This window comes from Zophobas morio, unplaced genomic scaffold (assembly GCF_036711695.1).
Source record: "Zophobas morio isolate AGI-343-1 ecotype UQ-CSIRO unplaced genomic scaffold, CSIRO_AGI_Zmor_V1 ptg000021l, whole genome shotgun sequence".
Taxonomy (NCBI): Eukaryota; Metazoa; Arthropoda; class Insecta; order Coleoptera; family Tenebrionidae; genus Zophobas; species Zophobas morio.
The window spans coordinates 27913186-27930050 of NW_026972126.1; the positions used below are offsets into that span (position 1 = coordinate 27913186).

General features: G+C 26.0%; 1 protein-coding gene across 8 annotated transcripts in view; it reads left to right on the plus strand.

Annotated features, from left to right (window-relative positions):
• The window catches only part of Rapgap1 (Rap GTPase activating protein 1), a 305306-nt gene that overhangs the window by 269699 nt on the left and 18742 nt on the right, over positions 1-16865 (plus strand). The window lies entirely within an intron of this gene.

Here is a 16865-nt window from a genome sequence, read left to right on the forward strand (position 1 = left end):
AGCGCCTCTCCGCCCCTTTCGTGGGTGTCGAGCAGGGCACGGCCCCACATTTTTTTCTGTTATTATTTCTTCAATGAGACTTCACGCCCACGACCCGTTCTTATTTCAAACACGTTATTATTGTCGAGTCTATTGTTGTTAGAATTACGATGAACAATGAAGGAGGCCGCGGCTAGGTTAGACCTATGCAGGTGAACTATCGGGGAATGACAAGGCTTGCAGCCAAACCAGTGATTAAAAGGACTAACGTGACTGCTCGCTGAATTTTTTCAGAGACCGCCGATTTTTCCGGCAAACTTTTCGCTCGAGGGCATTGTGCTCAGATTGAATTTGTTTCCAACTTAATGAATGGGGTATGATGCGAGGACTTATCTGATCGTCTGTTCGTAACATTCGCCGGAAAATGTAACCCAGTTGTACGGATATGTACAACACGATTAAAGTGATTTGAATTCACGTGCGCCAGGTAACGGCGAACGCGAAATAACGCCAAAAATACCAAGTCTGACCCACACGAAAGAGCACAATCGAAACATTCCGAGTATGAATCACACATCACCAATTAATTAATTAAACTCGACGTCCATCGACGATCCAAAAATAAAATAAATCACCCGTCGACATTTAAAAAAACGTCGATTAAAACAATTTGTCCAGCGTTAATCGAATAATTTAAATTTTTCGAAGATCAATTAATTCATAATAACCCAAAACCCAGCGTGATATTTATCCTTCGAGGAAATGAAAGCGAGACGAATTTAAATGTTATTTTATGATTTAGGATAATCGCACTCGAATATTCCTGGCAAGGTTAACGTACCACGATAATTGAGTGATTATGTTGTTTCCACTATATTAATAAAAAATCAATGTAATGGCATGGCATGGCATGTGTATTCATTAAAATTCTATTTCACTAAATCCATGGCAACACAAACACATTGTTACCAACACAAATAGCTGCACGCTGTTTATTTATCCTCTTTTCACGCAGTTATGACTCAAATGTTAAATAACGCACTGTTTTCCTATTTTTGTTTTCGGTGTATTTCGGTGACGTCATGGACCCGTGACGTTGGGTCAACAACGGACGTCAAATTACGCCGGATAACATCTTCCAGAGATCAAGACCACTTTGTGTTCACGTTCAAGTATACGCAAGAACTTTTGTTTGTTGTTAGGTGACGCAAACACAACGCAAAGGACAAGATTAATTCTCCAGTTTCTCAAACCGGAAATTTTACGTTACGCTCCGGGACATATGAAACATATTTAAAGCAGATAACCAACGCCAAAAACTATAGATGTTCTTAATATATCAGTACATGCTTAACTTCGACTGTTTATGTTTATACTTCGAAAGAATCCGACTATGAGCACGTTCAGATTACAAGCATCAGCGATTAAAAGAAAATGAAATTTAATTACACCAAAATTGAAAAATCGAAAACTTAATAATTGAAAAATTGAAACATTTTAAATGAAAAAAATCGGTAAACCGAAAAATTGAAAAATTTATAAATCGAGAAATTGAACAATCTAAAAATTAAACAATTTAAAAATCGAAGAATTGGAAAACCAAAAATTCTAAACCGAGAACTTGAAAAATCGAATTATCGAGAAATCAACAAGAAAACATCAAGGAAAACAAAAAAATTAACGGAAAATCTAGAACTTTAAAATTGAAAAATTAAAATACCTATCGAAAAATTGAAAAACCGAGAAATCGAAACATCAAAAAATGGAAAAATTGAAGAACCGAAACATTGCAAAATCTCAGAACTGAAATACTGAAAAACTGAAAAATGGAAGGAAAATTGAAAAATCGAAACAGTGCAAAATTCAAAACTGAAATCTTGAAAAACTGAAAAATGGAAAGAAAATTGAAGAATCGTAAAAGTGAAAAAATCCAAAACTGAAACATTGAAAAATCCAGAAATCGAAAAATTGAAAAATCACAATTGAAGAAAGAATTGAAAAATCAAGAAATAGAGAAATGGGAAAATCAAAAAATCACTTAATCGAAAAATTGAAAAATCGAAAAATTTAGCAACGTCAAAAATTGAACACTGAAAAATAAAAAAAATTTAAAATCGTAAAACTGAAATATCGTAAAGTTAATAAATTGAAAACTTGAAAATTTTTGAAAAAAAAAAATCGTATCAAAAACTAAAAATTACAAAAATCGAAATCGAAAAAACTGGGAACTCGAAGAGATCGAAATAAAAAATATCAAAAAATGCAGAATCAAAGAAGTAGAAACTGAAAAGTCGAAAAATCAAAAAGCTGAAATGGCGAAAAATCGAGAAATTGAGGACTAGCAAAACCAAAAATTCATAAAATCGAAAAGTCTTAAAATTCAAAATATTAAAAAGTTTAATTGAAAGAAGAATCGAAAAATTGAAGACTTGATAATATCGGAGAACTAAAAAATCTAATATAATGTAATGTTTATTAACGGTTAATATACCTTGACATAAATTTATATATACCTAAAATTACTTATAAATATACAAATATTTAATAGAAAAACAAACAAAAAAATCGAGAAATCTGAAATTATTAAAAATTAAATAAGTAAAAAATTGAAATATCAAAAAATCTAAAAATCGAAAAAATGAAGATTTGAAATTTGTATTAAAAATTATTGAATTAAATAAGTTAAGTTTAAAAGTGCAATATTGAAAAAATGGAAAATTGAAAAACTGAAAAGTCAAAAAAACGAGAAATCGAAACATGGAGAAGTGAAAAAATTGTGAAACCGAAAGTTCGAAAAATCGGTTATTTAATTGAGAACTCGAAAAATCAACAAATCCAAAACTAGAAATGCCAAAATTGACAATTTGGCAATACGAAAAATTGAGGAATCCAAATAAATCGTAAAAATGAAGTATCGGAAAAACGAAGTTGAAAGTTGAAAAAATCATGAAATTGAAAAAACCAAAAGCTAAAAGATCGAAAATTCGAAAAATTATTACATATATACAATTTTGATCTCTTCGAAACTGAAATATCAAAAAATTGAGTAAATGCAGAACTGAAGAAGAAATGGAAAGAAAATTGAAGAATCGTAAAAGTGAAAAAATCCAAAACTGAAAGATTGAAAAATCCAGAAATCGAAAAATTGAAAAATCACAATTGAAGAAAGAATTGAAAAATCAAGAAATAGAGAATTGGGAAAATCAAAAAATCAGTTAATCGAAAAATTTAGAAACGTCAAAACTTGAAAACTGAAAAATAAAAAAATTTAAAAATCATAAAACTGAAATATCGTAAAGTTAATAAATTGAAAACCTGAAAATTTTTGAAAAAAAAATCGTATCAAAAACTAAAAATTCAAAAAATCGAGAAATTGAACAATCAAAAAATCAAAACATTGAAATCCCAGTAAGTTGATAAATAGGAAAATTTAAAAAACAAAAATTTTTAAAATCCAAGAATTGAACAACAAAAAAAATCTAAGCCTGAAAACTCAGAAAATTGAATGATCGAGAACAGAAAATCTAAAATTTAAAAATTCGACAAATTGAAAAATCATGGAACTGAAAAATCGAAAACTGGAAATAGTAACAAATCTAAAAACTGAAAAATTAAAATATCGAAAAATTTAAAAACCGAGAAAACACACTCAAAAATTTGAAAAATTGAAGAAACGAAATATTGCAAAATTCCAAAGCTAAAATATTGAAAAACCTAAAAATGGAAGGAAAATTAAAGAATCGAAACAGTGAAAAAATCCCAAACTGAAACATTGAAAAATTGAGAAATTGAGAAATTCAGAATTCGGGAAATTGAGAAATTGAGAATTAAAAAAATCAAAATAAAAATTCGAGAACTCAGAAATTGTAAATCGAGAACTCTACAAATCAAGAACTCGAGAAACTAAAAAATTAAGGAGTTCGAAAAATCAAAATAAAAATTCGAGAAATTGAGAATTCAAAAAATCAACACGAAAATTCGAGAAATCGGGAACTCGGAAAATTGTAAAATCAAAAATTGAAAATTACAAAAATCGAGATCGAAAAATTGGGAACTCGAAGAGATCGAAATAAAAAATATCAAAAAATGCAGAATCAAAGAAGTAGAAACTGAAAAGTCGAAAAATCAAAAAGCTGAAATGGCGAAAAATCGAGAAATTGAGGACTAGCAAAACCAAAAATTCATAAAATCGAAAAGTCTTAAAATTCAAAATATTAGAAAGTTTAATTGAAAGAAGAATCGAAAAATTGAAGACTTGATAATATCGGAGAACTAAAAAATCTAATATAATGTAATGTTTATTAACGGTTAATATACCTTGACATAAATTTATATATACCTAAAATTACTTATAAATATACAAATATTTAATAGAAAAACAAACAAAAAAATCGAGAAATCTGAAATTATTAAAAATTAAATAAGTAAAAAATTGAAATATCAAAAAATCTAAAAATCGAAAAAATGAAGATTTGAAATTTGTATTAAAAATTATTGAATTAAATAAGTTAAGTTTAAAAGCGCAATATTGAAAAAATGGAAAATCAAAAAATTTGAAAAATTGAAAAACTGAAAAGTCAAAAAATCGAGAAATCGAAACATGGAGAAGTGAAAAAATTGTGAAACCGAAAGTTCGAAAAATCGGTTATTTAATTGAGAACTCGAAAAATCAACAAATGCCAAAATTGACAATTTGGCAAAACGAAAAATTGAGGAATCCAAAAAAATCGTAAAAATGAATTATCGGAAAAACGAAGTTGAAAGTTGAAAAAATCATGAAATTGAAAAAACCAAAAGCTAAAAGATCGAAAATTCGAAAAATTATTACATATATACAATTTTGATCTCTTCGAAACTGAAAAATCCCAAAACTGAAATATCAAAAAATTGAGTAAACGCAGAACTGAAGAAGAAATGGAAAGAAAATTGAAGAATCGTAAAAGTGAAAAAATCCAAAACTGAAACATTGAAAAATCCAGAAATCGAAAAATTGAAAAATCACAATTGAAGAAAGAATTGAAAAATCAAGAAATAGAGAAATGGGAAAATCAAAAAATCAGTTAATCGAAAAATTGAAAAATCGAAAAATTTAGAAACGTCAAAAATTGAAAACTGAAAAATAAAAAAATTTAAAATCGTAAAACTGAAATATCGTAAAGTTAATTAATTGAAAACCTGAAAATTTTTGAAAAAAAAATCGTATCAAAAACTAAAAATTCAAAAAATCGAGAAATTGAACAATCAAAAAATCAAAACATTGAAATCCCAGTAAGTTGATAAATAGGAAAATTTAAAAAACAAAAATTTTAAAAATCCAAGAATTGAACATCAAAAAAATCTAAGCCTGAAAACTCAGAAAATTGAATGATCGAGAACAAAAAATCTAAAATTTTAAAATTCGACAAATTGAAAAATCATGGAACTGAAAAATCGAAAACTCGAAATAGTGAGAAATCTAAAACTGAAAAATTAAAATATCGAAAAATTTAAAAACCGAGAAAACACAATATCAAAAATTTGAAAAATTGAAGAAACGAAATATTGCAAAATTCCAAAGCTAAAATATTGAAAAACCTAAAAATGGAAGGAAAATTAAAGAATCGAAACAGTGAAAAAATCCCAAACTGAAACATTGAAAAATTGAGAAATTGAGAAATTCAGAATTCGGGAAATTGAGAAATTGAGAATTAAAAAAGTCAAAATCAGAACTCGAGAAACTAAAAAATTAAGGAGTTCGAAAAATCAAAATAAAAATTCGAGAAATTGAGAATTCAAAAAATCAACACGAAAATTCGACAAATCGGGAACTCGGAAAATTGTAAAATCAAAAATTGAAAATTACAAAAATCGAGATCAAAAAACTGGGAACTCGAAGAGATCTAAATAAAAAATATCAAAAAATGCAGAATCAAAGAAGTAGAAACTGAAAAGTCGAAAAATCAAAAAGCTGAAATGGCGAAAAATCGAGAAATTGAGGACTAGCAAAACCAAAAATTCATAAAATCGAAAAGTCTTAAAATTCAAAATATTAAAAAGTTTAATTGAAAGAAGAATCGAAAAATTGAAGACTTGATAATATCGGAGAACTAAAAAATCTAATATAATGTAATGTTTATTAACGGTTAATATACCTTGACATAAATTTATATATACCTAAAATTACTTATAAATATACAAATATTTAATAGAAAAACAAACAAAAAAATCGAGAAATCTGAAATTATTAAAAATTAAATAAGTAAAAAATTGAAATATCAAAAAATCTAAAAATCGAAAAAATGAAGATTTGAAATTTGTATTAAAAATTATTGAATTAAGTTAAGTTTAAAAGTGAAATATTGAAAAAATGGAAAATCAAAAAATTTGAAAAATTGAAAAACTGAAAAGTCAAAAAATCGAGAAATCGAAACATGGAGAAGTGAAAAAATTGTGAAACCGAAAGTTCGAAAAATCGGTTATTTAATTGAGAACTCGAAAAATCAACAAATCCAAAACTAGAAATGCCAAAATTGACAATTTGGCAAAACGAACAATTGAGGAATCCAAAAAAAATCGTAAAAATGAATTATCGGAAAAACGAAGTTGAAAGTTGAAAAAATCATGAAATTGAAAAAACCAAAAGCTAAAAGATCGAAAATTCGAAAAATTGTTGTATACAATTTTGATCTGTTCGAAATTGAAAAATCCCAAAACTGAAATATCAAAAAACTGAGTAAACGCAGAACTGAAGAAGAAATGGAAAGAAAATTGAAGAATCGTAAAAGTGAAAAAATCCAAAACTGAAACATTGAAAAATCCAGAAATCGAAAAATTGAAAAATCACAATTGAAGAAAGAATTGAAAAATCAAGAAATAGAGAAATGGGAAAATCAAAAAATCAGTTAATCGAAAAATTGAAGAATCGAAAAATCTACAAACGTCAAAAATTGAAAACTGAAAAATAAAAAAATTTAAAAATCGTAAAACTGAAATATCGTAAAGTTAATAAATTGAAAACCTGAAAATTTTTGAAAAAAAAATCGTATCAAAAACTAAAAATTCAAAAAATCGAGAAATTGAACAATCAAAAAATCAAAACATTGACATCCCAGTAAGTTGATAAATAGGAAAATTTAAAAAACAAAAATTTTAAAAATCCAAGAATTGAACAACAAAAAAATCTAAGCCTGAAAACTCAGAAAATTGAATGATCGAGAACAGAAAATCTAAAATTTAAAAATTCGACAAATTGAAAAATCATGGAACTGAAAAATCGAAAACTCGAAATAGTGAGAAATCTAAAAACTGAAAAATTAAAATATCGAAAAATTTAAAAACCGAGAAAACACACTCAAAAATTTGAAAAATTGAAGAAACAAAATATTGCAAAATTCCAAAGCTAAAATATTGAAAACCTAAAAATGGAAGGAAAATTAAAGAATCGAAACAGTGAAAAAATCCCAAACTGAAACATTGAAAAATTGAGAAATTGAGAAATTCAGAATTCGGGAAATTGAGAAATTGAGAATTAAAAAAGTCAAAATCAAAATTCGAGAACTCAGAAATTGTAAATCGAGAACTCTACAAATCAAGAACTCGAGAAACTAAAAAATTAAGGAGTTCGAAAAATCAAAATAAAAATTCGAGAAATTGAGAATTCAAAAAATCAACACGAAAATTCGAGAAATCGGGAACTCGGAAAATTGTAAAATCAAAAATTGAAAATTACAAAAATCGAGATCGAAAAAACTGGGAACTCGAAGAGATCGAAATAAAAAATATCAAAAAATGCAGAATCAAAGAAGTAGAAACTGAAAAGTCGAAAAATCAAAAAGCTGAAATGGCGAAAAATCGAGAAATTGAGGACTAGCAAAACCAAAAATTCATAAAATCGAAAAGTCTTAAAATTCAAAATATTAAAAAGTTTAATTGAAAGAAGAATCGAAAAATTGAAGACTTGATAATATCGGAGAACTAAAAAATCTAATATAATGTAATGTTTATTAACGGTTAATATACCTTGACATAAATTTATATATACCTAAAATTACTTATAAATATACAAATATTTAATAGAAAAACAAACAAAAAAATCGAGAAAACTGAAATTATTAAAAATTAAATAAGTAAAAAATTGAAATATCAAAAAATCTAAAAATCGAAAAAATGAAGATTTGAAATTTGTATTAAAAATTATTGAATTAAATAAGTTAAGTTTAAAAGTGCAATATTGAAAAAATGGAAAATCAAAAAATTTGAAAAATTGAAAAACTGAAAAGTCAAAAATTCGAGAAATCGAAACATGGAGAAGTGAAAAAATTGTGAAACCGAAAGTTCGAAAAATCGGTTATTTAATTGAGAACTCGAAAAATCAACAAATCCAAAACTAGAAATGCCAAAATTGACAATTTGGCAAAACGAAAAATTGAGGAATCCAAAAAAATCGTAAAAATGAATTATCGGAAAAACGAAGCTGAAAGTTGAAAAAACCATGAAATTGAAAAAACCAAAAGCTAAAAGATCGAAAATTCGAAAAATTATTACATATATACAATTTTGATCTCTTCGAAACTGAAAAATCCCAAAACTGAAATATCAAAAAATTGAGTCAACGCAGAACTGAAGAAGAAATGGAAAGAAAATTGAAGAATCGTAAAAGTGAAAAAATCCAAAACTGAAACATTGAAAAATCCAGAAATCGAAGAATTGAAAAATCACAATTGAAGAAGGAATTGAAAAATCAAGAAATAGAGAAATGGGAAAATCAAAAAATCAGTTAATCGAAAAATTGAAGAATCGAAAAATTTACAAACGTCAAAAATTGAAAACTGAAAAATAAAAAAATTTAAAAATCGTAAAACTGAAATATCGTAAAGTTAATAAATTGAAAACCTGAAAATTTTTGAAAAAAAAATCGTATCAAAAACTAAAAATTCAAAAAATCGAGAAATTGAACAATCAAAAAATCAAAACATTGAAATCCCAGTAAGATGATAAATAGGAAAATTTAAAAAACAAAAATTTTAAAAATCCAAGAATTGAACATCAAAAAAAAACTAAGCCTGAAAACTCAGAAAATTGAATGATCGAGAACAAAAAATCTAAAATTTAAAAATTCGACAAATTGAAAAATCATGGAACTGAAAAATCGAAAACTCGAAATAGTGAGAAATCTAAAAACTGAAAAATTAAAATATCGAAAAATTAAAAAACCGAGAAAACACACTATCAAAAATTTGAAAAATTGAAGAAACGAAATATTGCAAAATTCCAAAGCTAAAATATTGAAAAACCTAAAAATGGAAGGAAAATTAAAGAATCGAAACAGTGAAAAAAATCCCAAACTGAAACATTGAAAAATTGAGAAATTGAGAAATTCAGAATTCGGGAAATTGAGAAATTGAGAATTAAAAAAATCAAAATCAAAATTCGAGAACTCAGAAATTGTAAATCGAGAACTCTACAAATCAAGAACTCGAGAAACTAAAACATTAAGGAGTTCGAAAAATCAAAATAAAAATTCGAGAAATTGAGAATTCAAAAAATCAACACGAAAATTCGAGAAATCGGGAACTCGGAAAATTGTAAAATCAAAAATTGAAAATTACAAAAATCGAGATCGAAAAAACTGGGAACTCGAAGAGATCGAAATAAAAAATATCAAAAAATGCAGAATCAAAGAAGTAGAAACTGAAAAGTCGAAAAATCAAAAAGCTGAAATGGCGAAAAATCGAGAAATTGAGGACTAGCAAAACCAAAAATTCATAAAATCGAAAAGTCTTAAAATTCAAAATATTAAAAAGTTTAATTGAAAGAAGAATCGAAAAATTGAAGACTTGATAATATCGGAGAACTAAAAAATCTAATATAATGTAATGTTTATTAACGGTTAATATACCTTGACATAAATTTATATATACCTAAAATTACTTATAAATATACAAATATTTAATAGAAAAACAAACAAAAAAATCGAGAAATCTGAAATTATTAAAAATTAAATAAGTAAAAAATTGAAATATCAAAAAATCTAAAAATCGAAAAAATGAAGATTTGAAATTTGTATTAAAAATTATTGAATTAAATAAGTTAAGTTTAAAAGTGAAATATTGAAAAAATGGAAAATCAAAAAACTTGAAAAATTGAAAAACTGAAAAGTCAAGAAATCGAGAAATCGAAACATGGAGAAGTGAAAAAATTGTGAAACCGAAAGTTCGAAAAATCGGTTATTTAATTGAGAACTCGAAAAATCAACAAATCCAAAACTAGAAATGCCAAAATTGACAATTTGGCAAAACGAAAAATTGAGGAATCCAAAAAAATCGTAAAAATGAATTATCGGAAAAACGAAGTTGAAAGTTGAAAAAATCATGAAATTGAAAAAACCAAAAGCTAAAAGATCGAAAATTCGAAAAATTATTACATATATACAATTTTGATCTCTTCGAAACTGAAAAATCCCAAAACTGAAATATCAAAAAATTGAGTAAACGCAGAACTGAAGAAGAAATGGAAAGAAAATTGAAGAATCGTAAAAGTGAAAAAATCCAAAACTGAAACATTGAAAAATCCAGAAATCGAAAAATTGAAAAATCACAATTGAAGAAAGAATTGAAAAATCAAGAAATAGAGAAATGGGAAAATCAAAAAATCAGTTAATCGAAAAATTGAAGAATCGAAAAATTTAGAAACGTCAAAAATTGAAAACTGAAAAATAAAAAAATTTAAAAATCGTAAAACTGAAATATCGTAAAGTTAATAAATTGAAAACCTGAAAATTTTTGAAAAAAGAATCGTATCAAAAACTAAAAATTCAAAAAATCGAGAAATTGAACAATCAAAAAATCAAAACATTGAAATCCCAGTAAGATGATAAATAAAATTTAAAAAACAAAAATTTTAAAAATCCAAGAATTGAACAACAAAAAAAAAACTAAGCCTGAAAACTCAGAAAATTGAATGATCGAGAACAAAAAATCTAAAATTTAAAAATTCGACAAATTGAAAAATCGTGGAACTGAAAAATCGAAAACTCGAAATGGTGAGAAATCTAAAAACTGAAAAATTAAAATATCGAAAAATTTAAAAACCGAGAAAACACACTATCAAAAATTTGAAAAATTGAAGAAACGAAATATTGCAAAATTCCAAAGCTAAAATATTGAAAAACCTAAAAATGGAAGGAAAATTAAAAAATCGAAACAGTGAAAAAATCCCAAACTGAAACATTGAAAAATTGAGAAATTGAGAAATTCAGAATTCGGGAAATTGAGAAATTGAGAATTAAAAAAATCAAAATCAAAATTCGAGAACTCAGAAATTGTAAATCGAGAACTCTACAAATCAAGAACTCGAGAAACTAAAAAATTAAGGAGTTCGAAAAATCAAAATAAAAATTCGAGAAATTGAGAATTCAAAAAATCAACACGAAAATTCGAGAAATCGGGAACTCGGAAAATTGTAAAATCAAAAATTGAAAATTACAAAAATCGAGATCGAAAAAACTGGGAACTCGAAGAGATCGAAATAAAAAATATCAAAAAATGCAGAATCAAAGAAGTAGAAACTGAAAAGTCGAAAAATCAAAAAGCTGAAATGGCGAAAAATCGAGAAATTGAGGACTAGCAAAACCAAAAATTCATAAAATCGAAAAGTCTTAAAATTCAAAATATTGAAAAATTTAATTGAAAGAAGAATCGAAAAATTGAAGACTTGATAATATCGGAGAACTAAAAAATCTAATATAATGTAATGTTTATTAACGGTTAATATACCTTGACATAAATTTATATATACCTAAAATTACTTATAAATATACAAATATTTAATAGAAAAACAAATAAAAAAATCGAGAAAACTGAAATTATTAAAAATTAAATAAGTAAAAAATTGAAATATCAAAAAATCTAAAAATTGAAAAAATGAAGATTTGAAATTTGTATTAAAAATTATTGAATTAAATAAGTTAAGTTTAAAAGTGCAATATTGAAAAAATGGAAAATCAAAAAATTTGAAAAATTGAAAAACTGAAAAGTCAAAAAATCGAGAAATCGAAACATGGAGAAGTGAAAAAATTGTGAAACCGAAAGTTCGAAAAATCGGTTATTTAATTGAGAACTCGAAAAATCAACAAATCCAAAACTAGAAATGCCAAAATTGACAATTTGGCAAAACGAAAAATTGAGGAATCCAAAAAAATCGTAAAAATGAATTATCGGAAAAACGAAGTTGAAAGTTGAAAAAATCATGAAATTGAAAAAACTAAAAGCCAAAAGATCGAAAATTCGAAAAATTATTACATATATACAATTTTGATCTCTTCGAAACTGAAAAATCCCAAAACTGAAATATCAAAAAATTGAGTAAACGCAGGACTGAAGAAGAAATGGAAAGAAAATTGAAGAATCGTAAAAGTGAAAAAATCCAAAACTGAAACATTGAAAAATCCAGAAATCGAAGAATTGAAAAATCACAATTGAAGAAAGAATTGAAAAATCAAGAAATAGAGAAATGGGAAAATCAAAAAATCAGTTAATCGAAAAATTGAAAAATCGAAAAATTTACAAACGTCAAAAATTGAAAACTGAAAAATAAAAAAATTTAAAAATCGTAAAACTGAAATATCATAAAGTTAATAAATTGAAAACCTGAAAATTTTTGAAAAAAAAATCGTATCAAAAACTAAAAATTCAAAAAATCGAGAAATTGAACAATCAAAAAATCAAAACATTGAAATCCCAGTAAGATGATAAATAGGAAAATTTAAAAAACAAAAATTTTAAAAATCCAAGAATTGAACAACAAAAAAAATCTAAGCCTGAAAACTCAGAAAATTGAATGATCGAGAACAGAAAATCTAAAATTTAAAAAATTCGACAAATTGAAAAATCATGGAACTGAAAAATCGAAAACTCGAAATAGTGAGAAATCTAAAAACTGAAAAATTAAAATATCGAAAAATTTAAAAACCGAGAAAACACACTATCAAAAATTCGAAAAATTGAAGAAACGAAATATTGCAAAATTCCAAAGCTAAAATATTGAAAAACCTAAAAATGGAAGGAAAATTAAAGAATCGAAACAGTGAAAAAATCCCAAACTGAAACATTGAAAAATTGAGAAATTGAGAATTCGGGAAATTGAGAAATTGAGAATTAAAAAAATCAAAATCAAAATTCGAGAATTCAGAAATTGTAAATCGAGAACTCTACAAATCAAGAACTCGAGAAACTAAAAAATTAAGGAGTTCGAAAAATCAAAATAAAAATTCGAGAAATTGAGAATTCAAAAAATCAACACGAAAATTCGAGAAATCGGGAACTCGAAAAATTGTAAAATCAAAAATTGAAAATTACAAAAATCGAGATCGAAAAAACTGGGAACTCGAAGAGATCGAAATAAAAAATATCAAAAAATGCAGAATCAAAGAAGTAGAAACTGAAAAGTCGAAAAATCAAAAAGCTGAAATGGCGAAAAATCGAGAAATTGAGGACTGGCAAAACCAAAAATTCATAAAATCGAAAAGTCTTAAAATTCAAAATATTGAAAAATTGAATTGAAAGAAGAATCGAAAAATTGAAGACTTGATAATATCGGAGAACTAAAAAATCTAATATAATGTAATGTTTATTAACGGTTAATATACCTTGACATAAATTTATATATACCTAAAATTACTTATAAATATACAAATATTTAATAGAAAAACAAACAAAAAAATCGAGAAATCTGAAATTATTAAAAATTAAATAAGTAAAAAATTGAAATATCAAAAAATCTAAAAATCGAAAAAATGAAGATTTGAAATTTGTATTAAAAATTATTGAATTAAATAAGTTAAGTTTAAAAGTGAAAAATTGAAAAAATGGAAAATCAAAAAATTTGAAAAATTGAAAAACTGAAAAGTCAAAAAATCGAGAAATCGAAACATGGAGAAGTGAAAAAATTGTGAAACCGAAAGTTCGAAAAATCGGTTATTTAATTGAGAACTCGAAAAATCAACAAATCCAAAACTAGAAATGCCAAAATTGACAATTTGGCAAAACGAAAAATTGAGGAATCCAAAAAAATCGTAAAAATGAAGTATCGGAAAAACGAAGCTGAAAGTTGAAAAAATCATGAAATTGAAAAAACCAAAAGCTAAAAGATCGAAAATTCGAAAAATTATTACATATATACAATTTTGAACTCTTCGAAACTGAAAAATCCCAAAACTGAAATATCAAAAAATTGAGTAAACGCAGAACTGAAGAAGAAATGGAAAGAAAATTGAAGAATCGTAAAAGTGAAAAAATCCAAAACTGAAACATTGAAAAATCCAGAAATCGAAAAATTGAAAAATCACAATTGAAGAAAGAATTGAAAAATCAAGAAATAGAGAAATGGGAAAATCAAAAAATCAGTTAATCGAAAAATTGAAAAATCGAAAAATTTAGAAACGTCAAAAATTGAAAACTGAAAAATAAAAAAATTTAAAAAAATTTAAAAATCGTAAAACTGAAATATCGTAAAGTTAATAAATTGATAACTTGAAAATTTTTGAAAAAAAAATCGTATCAAAAACTAAAAATTCAAAAAATCGAGAAATTGAACAATCAAAAAATCAAAACATTGAAATCCCAGTAAGTTGATAAATAGGAAAATTTAAAAAACAGGAATTTTAAAAATCCAAGAATTGAACAACAAAAAAGTCTAAGCCTGAAAACTCAGAAAATTGAATGATCGAGAACAAAAAATCTAAAATTTAAAAATTCGACAAATTGAAAAATCATGGAACTGAAAAATCGAAAACTCGAAATAGTGAGAAATCTAAAACTGAAAAATTAAAATATCGAAAAATTTAAAAACCGAGAAAACACGATATCAAAAATTTGAAAAATTGAAGAAACGAAATATTGCAAAAATTCCAAAGCTGAAATATTGAAAAACCTAAAAATGGAAGGAAAATTAAAGAATCGAAACAGTGAAAAAATCCCAAACTGAAACATTGAAAAATTGAGAAATGGAGAAATGGGAAAATCAAAAAAATTGGTCTAAAGAGTTTAGACAGTACTTCCCTCGCTATCGGAAACGTGACGACTGCATGCCTATTGTGTTTTTTTTTTCACATTAGATTTCAAAGCATTCGGTTTTGTAGTTCCTGATTAAATCAATAAAATAAATTTGCGCATTAATTAAATTTTGGGGTCATCCTGTATATGCAAATCCAAAAAACATCATATTTTATACAATTTAGATAGGATTTATTCAGCAAATTTTTGAGGTGACGTCATCAATTTGTTAGAGGGGATAAGTAAATATATTGTGATTAAAACGGTCCTGGTTTAATAACAAAAAAATATTGTTCGTCTATAAAATAAGCTCGTCTTAGACAAAGTATTCGTAAAAAAATATGTCGTAAAAAATTTACGTATGCTGGTTCCGACTGCGATTATGGTTTAAATATTTTTTAGAAAATCCTGTCATGGATGTAGAAACATTTGTGACAGCCAAAGAGGTTTTTTTGAGAAAACTATCTTCGAATTTAGACCAAATTGAAATAGACACTAGGCAACAGGCACATTTGGGCAAAAGAAAGACAAATTAGGGTTACGGCTTCAAATTTTGGACGTATTTACAAACTTAGACCGACTACAGCAATAGCTAAAACTGTGGAGTTTCTGTTGTACAGTACATTTAGAGGTAACAGTCATACATACTATGGACAGCAAAGTGAGGAAAAAGCTGTCAAGTGTTTTGAAATAAATAAAAATATAAAAACTGAACGGTGTGGCTTGTTTATTTCAAAACAATTTCCTTACTTGGCTGCTAGTCCAGACAGGGTTCTAGAGGATAGGAGTGCATTAGTCGAAATTAAATGCCCTTCAAAATCGCAAGATTTGTCTCCCGAAGAAGCGGTTAGAAAAAAATAATCAAATTTTGTACATTGACAGACAGAGAATTGAAACTAAAAAAAAAATCATGATTACTGCTTTCAGGTCCAATGCTTGTTACGGGTATTTCACACGTTTATTTTGTTGTATGGACACCCAAAGGAATTAATATAGAAAAAATTTATAAAGACGAAGAAATATATGTAAAAAGATGGCAGATAAACTTCGCAGATTTTGTTTTGGCGCTTTATTGCCCGAAATAATTGATTCAAGAAGAAAGAGGAACCTGCCTTTGCGAGAGATTTTTTTTAAATAAATAAATTTTGTTTCTATTTTTTTATGTGCTTTAATAATTTATTAGGAGTACATTTTTCATCACCAAGACTTGCATATTTTTATTATAAATATATTTTGAAAATGATCTCTCGGCAAATGAAAACATATACGAGCACTTTTTTCGAGTAAACAATGAAGGGAGAAGTTACTGGGCGTAGGGCTTTTTTAAAACACCTCTTTTCTGGGATAAGTAGTAGATACACTTAGCTACTTATACGTGTTAAACAAAACCTGTATTTTATATATTTTTTATTATTATTATAAATATGTTTATTAGTTTTATTAATTAAGAAAGCAAAATATATATTAACAATAATATTACAATGAATTTTTAGTAATCATGTGTATTGAATTCAGGATCCTGAGAGGAGTAAAAATATTATAGTTCCCCAGTTTTAATTCGGTTTTATGATAGTACCTCATTGCGTAAAAGTTAATTTCCTTAACAATAGATTACTACGGCCGGTCCTGGCGGCTTGTTATAAAACTCAAAAAAATCAGCCGAGAACTCTAACAATCAGCTTATGGTAGAGCAGGCGATAAGGGTTTTACCTGAAAAGTCGCTTCCGTAAATTTTAGTGGCGCTCCTATCGGCAAAGTACTGAACTAACTGCTCAAATTCTGTCGAATTGATACCCATTTTTTTCAATAATTGTTAGTTTTTGTTAAAAACTCTGCTAACCAATAGGTCATTAATTT